The sequence below is a fragment of the Pseudoliparis swirei genome, chromosome 15, assembly GCF_029220125.1.
Source record: "Pseudoliparis swirei isolate HS2019 ecotype Mariana Trench chromosome 15, NWPU_hadal_v1, whole genome shotgun sequence".
In the NCBI taxonomy this organism is placed as follows: Eukaryota; Metazoa; Chordata; class Actinopteri; order Perciformes; family Liparidae; genus Pseudoliparis; species Pseudoliparis swirei.
Genome location: NC_079402.1, coordinates 17,407,974 through 17,415,290, shown reverse-complemented (window position 1 = coordinate 17,415,290; position 7,317 = coordinate 17,407,974).

Here is a 7,317-nt window from a genome sequence, read left to right as displayed (position 1 = left end):
ACAGGTGCGAACATGGGTAATAACTGGCTAATAGATACTGCAGATTGCATTACATGAATTAAATTATATATTTTTAAACTCTATTTAATCGTCGTTGAAATTCACAAAGCAGCATAAACATAATAGGATGCATTTATAATTTAAAAAAAAGCTATGATGAAAAACTTTTTTTTATATCAGACCATCACGTGATTACATTGTGACGCAGTCTTGTTGGTTTGTTCTTGTCACATGTTTCAAAAACATTCCCTATCCTACCTGAACCTCTCATTTGCATTTAAAAGCCATTTTAGACCCACTGCATTACTTTACAGCTTTAGGTACAATCAGTAATAATTATTATACTGAATTTGGATATCAGGACTTTGTAATGGAGTATTTAGATGGTTGTATTGTACATTAGACTTTAGTAAAAGAGAAGAGAGGACATCTTCCACCACTGATATCAGCATGATGACCTCTGTGTCACTATCTTACTTCAATATGTAGGTTCTGCTCTGTTCCACAGGACGAAGAACTCAGCATTGCAGTATTTTGAGCTCTGGACATTCATGTTTCTTTCATGTCAATCACCTCCTTGCTCCTCAACCAACCCTTATCATCTTGTGAATTGGAGAAAAACAGCATGACAGCTTCTGTGGAGTTGCTTTTGCTTTTCAGTGTGACCACTCTGCTTTAAGCACACACCACATCCATCATGATGTAGTGGTCACTGTCTAAACACAGTTGTGTATGGCCTGTGTGTTTTCAGTGAAAAGCCTTATATCCATAACCAAGAGGATGTGTTTAGAAATGATACCTCCCTTAAAGCGATGGATTATATTCCTCTTTTCTTTTGGCCAAATGCCTTTCCCCTTTGCACCACAGCAGTCTGTGCATTGTGAAGTGATATCCCTGAATTTTAAAATCCACTGCTTTAACTGGGTCAATGTGAAGCAACTAGAACACATCTTTCACGGTTAAAATGACCATCAAGATATTCTTATTAAATATTAATGCTGCAATTCAACACCGATGCAAAAGACTTGTATAACTTGAGGGGTGAGAAATTGCAGTTAGTGACTTAATATATATATGTTGGACCGTATCAATGCTAATCTTCATTTATTCTTTATAAATGTGTATAATCAAGCAAATAATGAATCGTGGTATGAATTAGTTGTCATGCTTTCCATAACAGCTAAAAAAGGTAGCGTAAAATAATTGATGTTGATACAAACTCCCCCAATGTGTTCATTTCAGCTGAGTCGTTGTTATTCACGAAGACCTGTTTGACCAATCCTGGTGGAAATCATCATCAAGTCATCACGAATAACTTATTTTACTCATGAAATTCTTCCGGGGCGGCAATTCCAATTAATACCACAGCATTACTCGTATAATCACGCCACTGGAGACCAGCTGTGTGTGCGGCAGGTAGACGGAGCTCATAATGTGATGTGTTGTCGGAGGATCCCCCGACTCATTAAGAGTGGAAGGCGTCTGCCTCTTGTTGAGGAGTTGATGCTGTGGGAAATAAAGGCAGTAAATGGTCTTGTGCCAGACTTTGTATCAAGATGCAGAACCACGACATTAAATATGAAGCTAAGAGACAATTTAGTTAGCTTAGCTTAGCACAAAGACTGGAAATAGGGGGAAACAGCCGGGTTCTGTCCAACGGTTTTAGTAAATCTACCTGCCAGACCTCTGAGGTGTTAACCCTGCTTTCAGTCTTCAAGGGTTCAAAACGTTTTTAAATTGATTTATCCATAATTTGATTGAACTTTGAAGCCTTTGTTTACAACAAGGACCCTCTGCAATTTGCTTACCAGCCTCATGTGGGAGTGGACGACGCCATCATCTACCTGCTGCAACGAGCTCAGTCGCACCTGGATGGAACCGGTGTCTCTGTGAGAGTCACTTTCTTTGACTTCTCCAGTGCATTTAACACCATCCAGCCACTGCTGCTGAGTGAGAAGCTGCGGGTGGCCGGTGTGGACGCGTCCACCATCTCCTGGATCACTGACTACCTCACAGGCAGACCACAGTTTGTCAGAATGGGCCGTGTGCTGTCTGGAACGGTGGTCAGTGATGTTGGAGCCCCACAGGCAACTGTTCTGTCTCCCTTCCTCTTCACCCTGTACACCAGTGACTTCCAGTACAACACGGAGTCATGCCATCTGCAGAAGTACTCTGATGATTCTGCAGTGGTCGGGTGTATTAGGGATGGACGGGAGGAGGAGTACAGGACAGTGGTGAGTGACTTTGTAAAGTGGGCCGATGAGAACCACCTGCGGCTGAACGTGGCCAAGACCAGAGAGATGGTGGTGGACTTCAGGAGGAAGGCGACAGCTCCTACACCTCTGAGTGTCCTGGGAGTGGACGTGGACATGGTGGAGGAGTACAAGTACCTGGGCGTCTCCATCGACAGCCGACTGAACTGGAAGGCCAACATCAACGCTGTGTACAAGAAGGGATGAGTCGACTCTTTTCCTGAGAAAGCTTGATCCTTCAACGTGAGCAGCAAGATGCTGGAGTTATTCTACCAGTCGGTTGTGGCCAGTGTGCTGCACTTTGCCATTGTCTGCTGGGGAGCAGCATCGGAGCCGGTGACACCAGCCGTCTTAACAAACTGGTTAGGAAGGCTGGCTCCATCATCGGCTGCCAGCTGGAGCACCTGGAACAGGTGGTGGAGAGGAGGACGTTGAAGAAACTGGTGTCCATATTGGACAACCCGGACCACCCTCTCCACCACCTCCTACAGGGACAGAGGAGTACTTTCTCCAGACGTCTCCTCACGCTCCGCTGCCACAAGGAGAGATACAGGAGAACATTCCTGCCGACGGCTATGAGGCTCTACAACAGTTCACCTCTTGCCAGATCACCCTAACCCTTCTTATATTTTGTGTTTTTTTATTTTTATTTTTATTCTTGTGTGTTGCTGCTACTGACTCGACAAATTTCCCCTTGGGGATTAATAAAGTATATATCTATCTATCTATCTATCTATTCTGGAGAGGTTTGGAAAAGCAAGATATTGATTGCGAGACTATTCCTGAGCTAACGTGTCTGGATAGTAAATTCAGTTCCATCTCAAGCCGCCGAGGATCTCTACATAAACTATTGATTCTTGGTCTGTTGTGGAGCATGAAAAAAGAAAAAACTAAAATATTCTTTTCTTTCAAACACTTATTGAAGGATAAATTGTCAATTTAACACTTAAAGAGTACATTTTAACACTCAGCCAGCGAACATAAGGTCCCTTATCTTGAGAGTGTTAAAGTAACACTGAATATATGTTAACATTTCAGAGTTAACGCAACTCTAAGAGTTGTTATTTTACTCTGCACTGAGAAGTGTTACATTTGATTGACAATAGTCCGAGTGTCTTTCCAGAGTAACAGTGAACGTTGTCATCACCATGGGGGTTTTGCTCTGGCTTAAGTTGTAATGACTCTGAACGAGTCAATTCACTTTTACACTGACTTCTTAACACTGAGGAATTAACTCTGAATATTTACACCAACACTGGGGGCTATTTACTCTTGCTAGTGTTGTAATAACTCTGAAAGAGTTAATATACTGTAACACTGAATTTTTAACACCCTGGAATTTACTGTGTAATTATCAAATCGACAATCTTAATTCCGTCTATTATATCTTGACTTACGACAAGCTCTAAATAAGACGAGGAAGAACTCCACGTGGAGATGGTCTCTCCAGGCGTCGTGTTTGGAAATATTTTGTCTCTTCGTTTTCGTGTTCGATGTCCAGGACTTTGAAGTTCTCTCACGCGTCTTCAGAGAGGCTGACTTTGATGCTCAGAAAACGAGCTCTTCTCTAACAGTGACACGTTCCCCCTGAACATAATTGTCTAACGTATTCCCCAGCACATCGACTGCCCTGCAGGCACACACTCTTTATTCTTTGGTATCCTGTTTTATAAACTCATTGTTTTGCAACAGGAGTTTTGCTGCATGACACCTAAGTATAGCCGTGGATTCATCTGGATTCAACAGTTATGTTTCTGTAGCGGATGTATAACTCGTGTGTGGGGTCAGCGGTTAACTGACACAACACTCCGCAGGACTTCAAAATAAAGTGTCAGACTGAAACAGCTTTTGGGAACAGCGACATGAACTCCGCGTATTTGATTGGCAGGAGTGTTGAAGCCACAATGGAGGTAAGTTGGTAACTAAAGGGTGCTGCAGTCCATCAGTCTGACCCTGGCCCACTTTCAACTTCAAGCTAACGGACCGATTCACCCAACTTCTGTCGGGAGGCAGGTTAGGAAGGTAGGAAAATAAAGGTAAACGCCAAATAAGTCGCAATGTCCAAGTATAAAAGAAACAACTAAGTGAATGTCGAAGGAACCTCGCTGGATTTTTTATTTTTTCCCCTGAAGCCAGGCTGCCAGACAACTCGCCTCGACGCAGGTCTGCAGTGTTTCTCCTCCTCAGCCTCGGTGTATTTACATTTCTATTTCCCGTCTTTGCGTCAGTGGCAGCAGCGTCAGGGGAGAATTTAGCTCATAACTTATGAAACCAATCTACAGCTATTGCGGTTGACTCCGAAAACTTGGCAGGCCGTCTTCAAATGGATACTTTTAAATTCATTATTTACCATGTCCCAGTGAAACACACACACACACACACACCTACACACACACACACACACACACACACACACACACACACACACACACACACACACACACACACACACACACACACACAGTGCTATATGACCGGGACACTGTGTGTGTGTGTGTGTGTGATTCCTTTGAAATTGTATATGTGGGTGTATTCTTTTTAATTTGGATTCCCTGGTCCACATCCAATCCATATTTTTCCTTTATTCCGTCCCTAATGAGACTCCTATCTCAGTTCAAAGAAAAGAAAAATTCTTTCAAGTACCACTGCATCTCTGGGGCTTGTTTATCGGAATCATTATAATGTCCTTGAGAGAGAAAAAAGACACCGCTTTTCGTCACGTCTTCACATGACGTCATGTTTTATGCGGGACAGGTTGTGTCTCCGGCACCTCCGACTTCTCCGTCTGATTGACTGTGAAATGACCTCTTTGGTTGTCGTGTGGTAAAGTGAAACATAAGATCTCCATCTCTCAGCTCAATGACTCATGCAGCGTTAGCCGGGCTGCTTCCTCTCAGCCGAGGCAGTCGTAGTTGTTTCCACATGCTCATTATGCACGGCTGTAGACGCCTGAAGACTGATGTGTTGCACCGAATTGCGTGACCCGACTTTGACCCTTGATGTTTCTTTGAAGAGACCCCTCAATGGGCTTGTTCTCTCTCTCTCTCTCTCTCTCTCTCTCTCTCTCTCTGGAGCCCGTTTACCTCCTGTGTGTCACTGTGACACACCGGCAGCCCGGGTTGCTTTCCATGTAAAGCTTTTCTCCCTTTTGTGTGTGCCAGCATTCTTGAATAGCACTGCAGCACTGCTGACAAAATAGTTACCTATACCTCACCCCAGAATCTCCACACACACACACACACAAACACCTACACACACACACACACACACACACACACACACACACACACACACACACACACACACACACACACACACTTCCTTTCTCTTTATGGATTCAAAGCCAGTCTTCTCCGGCTCCTTTGTTCCCCACTCCAGGCTGGGCTCAGATCCTCTCTGCTCTCTGTAAGCCCGCTCTGCTCCGTCATCAGGATTACAGGCTGTGCTGTAGCAGATTAATGACTGACAACCCGACACACTCCTCTCAGCGCTGCGCCGCACACACAGAGCGACCGGGAGGGAGCGTGTGCCTGGTTGTGAGAGAGAGAGAGCAGGAGAGATAGAGGGAGAGAGGGAGAGAGAGAGAGAGAGAGAGAGAGAGGGGGGAAAGAGATGGATTGAGAGACAGAGAGGGGGAGAGAGAGGGAGAGAGAGGAGAGAGAGAGAGAGAGGAACATTTGCGGGGGAGATAATGTGTTGTGTTGGTCTGAGAACAATATGTTAGCCGTGTGATTGTGTGATTGTGTGTGTGTGTAAATGTGTGGTTGGGAGACTGCGTGCGACAGGGTGTGTGTCTAAAATGTGTTATTTTCAAGCGATGGTACGTGCAGGGAAATCTTTTTCAACTTGTGCACCTCAGTGCAGCGCAGCAGGACACAGAGGCCTCCGTTGAACACGCTTAGGGTGATGTGTGAGTGTGTGAGTGTGTGAGTGTGTGAGTGTGTGAGTGTGTGTGTCATGATTCATGTTTCGACCACCCAGAGAGAAAAAGTGGCAGTTCCAAGTCCAGGACATAAAACACTGTGGACTTCCTGCCTGACACATATCCCCTCCTAAAACTCTCTCCAGAAACTAAACCGAGTCGGTTTCCAGCTGCTTTGTTTGAGGCAGAGCTGGCTCCACTTGGATGAAGCCAAACAAGCAGACAAACAAACCGAGAGCTAAAGCTCTCCCAAAGTTCGGAATAAATTGGGTCAGGATCTCACACAACCTCAGCGCCTCATGGAAGCAGCTTATGTGTGTCATGAATTACTAAGTAGTCATATTTGGGGCTCCTCACAGCCATCAAACAGCTGAGGCTAAATATCCTGAGACTTGCCAGAAGTGTCCAGGGAAGTTTTCTGAGCCGCCATCTGAGGACCGGAGCCACCGGCTCTTTGTATCGCACTAGTTTATCTCCCCTTGAGTCCTAGAAGGGATTCACGAAATACCTAATCATAATAATAATAATAATAATAATAATAAGTATAAATAATAATAATAATAATAGCTATTAGGGGAAAGTAAGTGACATTTGAGTTGCCTTTATATTCCACTACCTTTCAAAGTGAATGATTTTCTACTTTTCACTCCATCTTATTCAACTAGCTTCCAGGTACTTTTCATATTAAAATTGTATTTTTAAATCCTATGGTGAGCTTATAAAAATGTAATGCATTGTTAAAGATTAAACTCGTGCTTTCCAACCTCTTTGACTGAAAGCCATTTTTACTTGGAGCATCTTGTCACATTTCAGAGGACTCAGAGTGTCATTTTTAAAGGGGAATTAGCTTTGAAAACTCACTTCGGAGCTTGAGCACGTCCATTTCGGGCGTCTGGAGTGCCGATTAACTCACACACTGTGAAGTAAAACCCCCCAGTACATCTTTTTTGTGGGCTTCCTGAATCCGAACACATGTAATTCAACAAGCCAATTCAAATGTGGCTTATTGCAAGCATATTATAATATACCACAGGCCCATCTGAGTGTATCTCCACCTGCAGCTGCAGAACTACCTTTGTAAAGGTGCAACCAGAGCAGACTGGGCTTGTTCTGCATGGGGGGGGGGGGGGGGGGGGCTTTAAG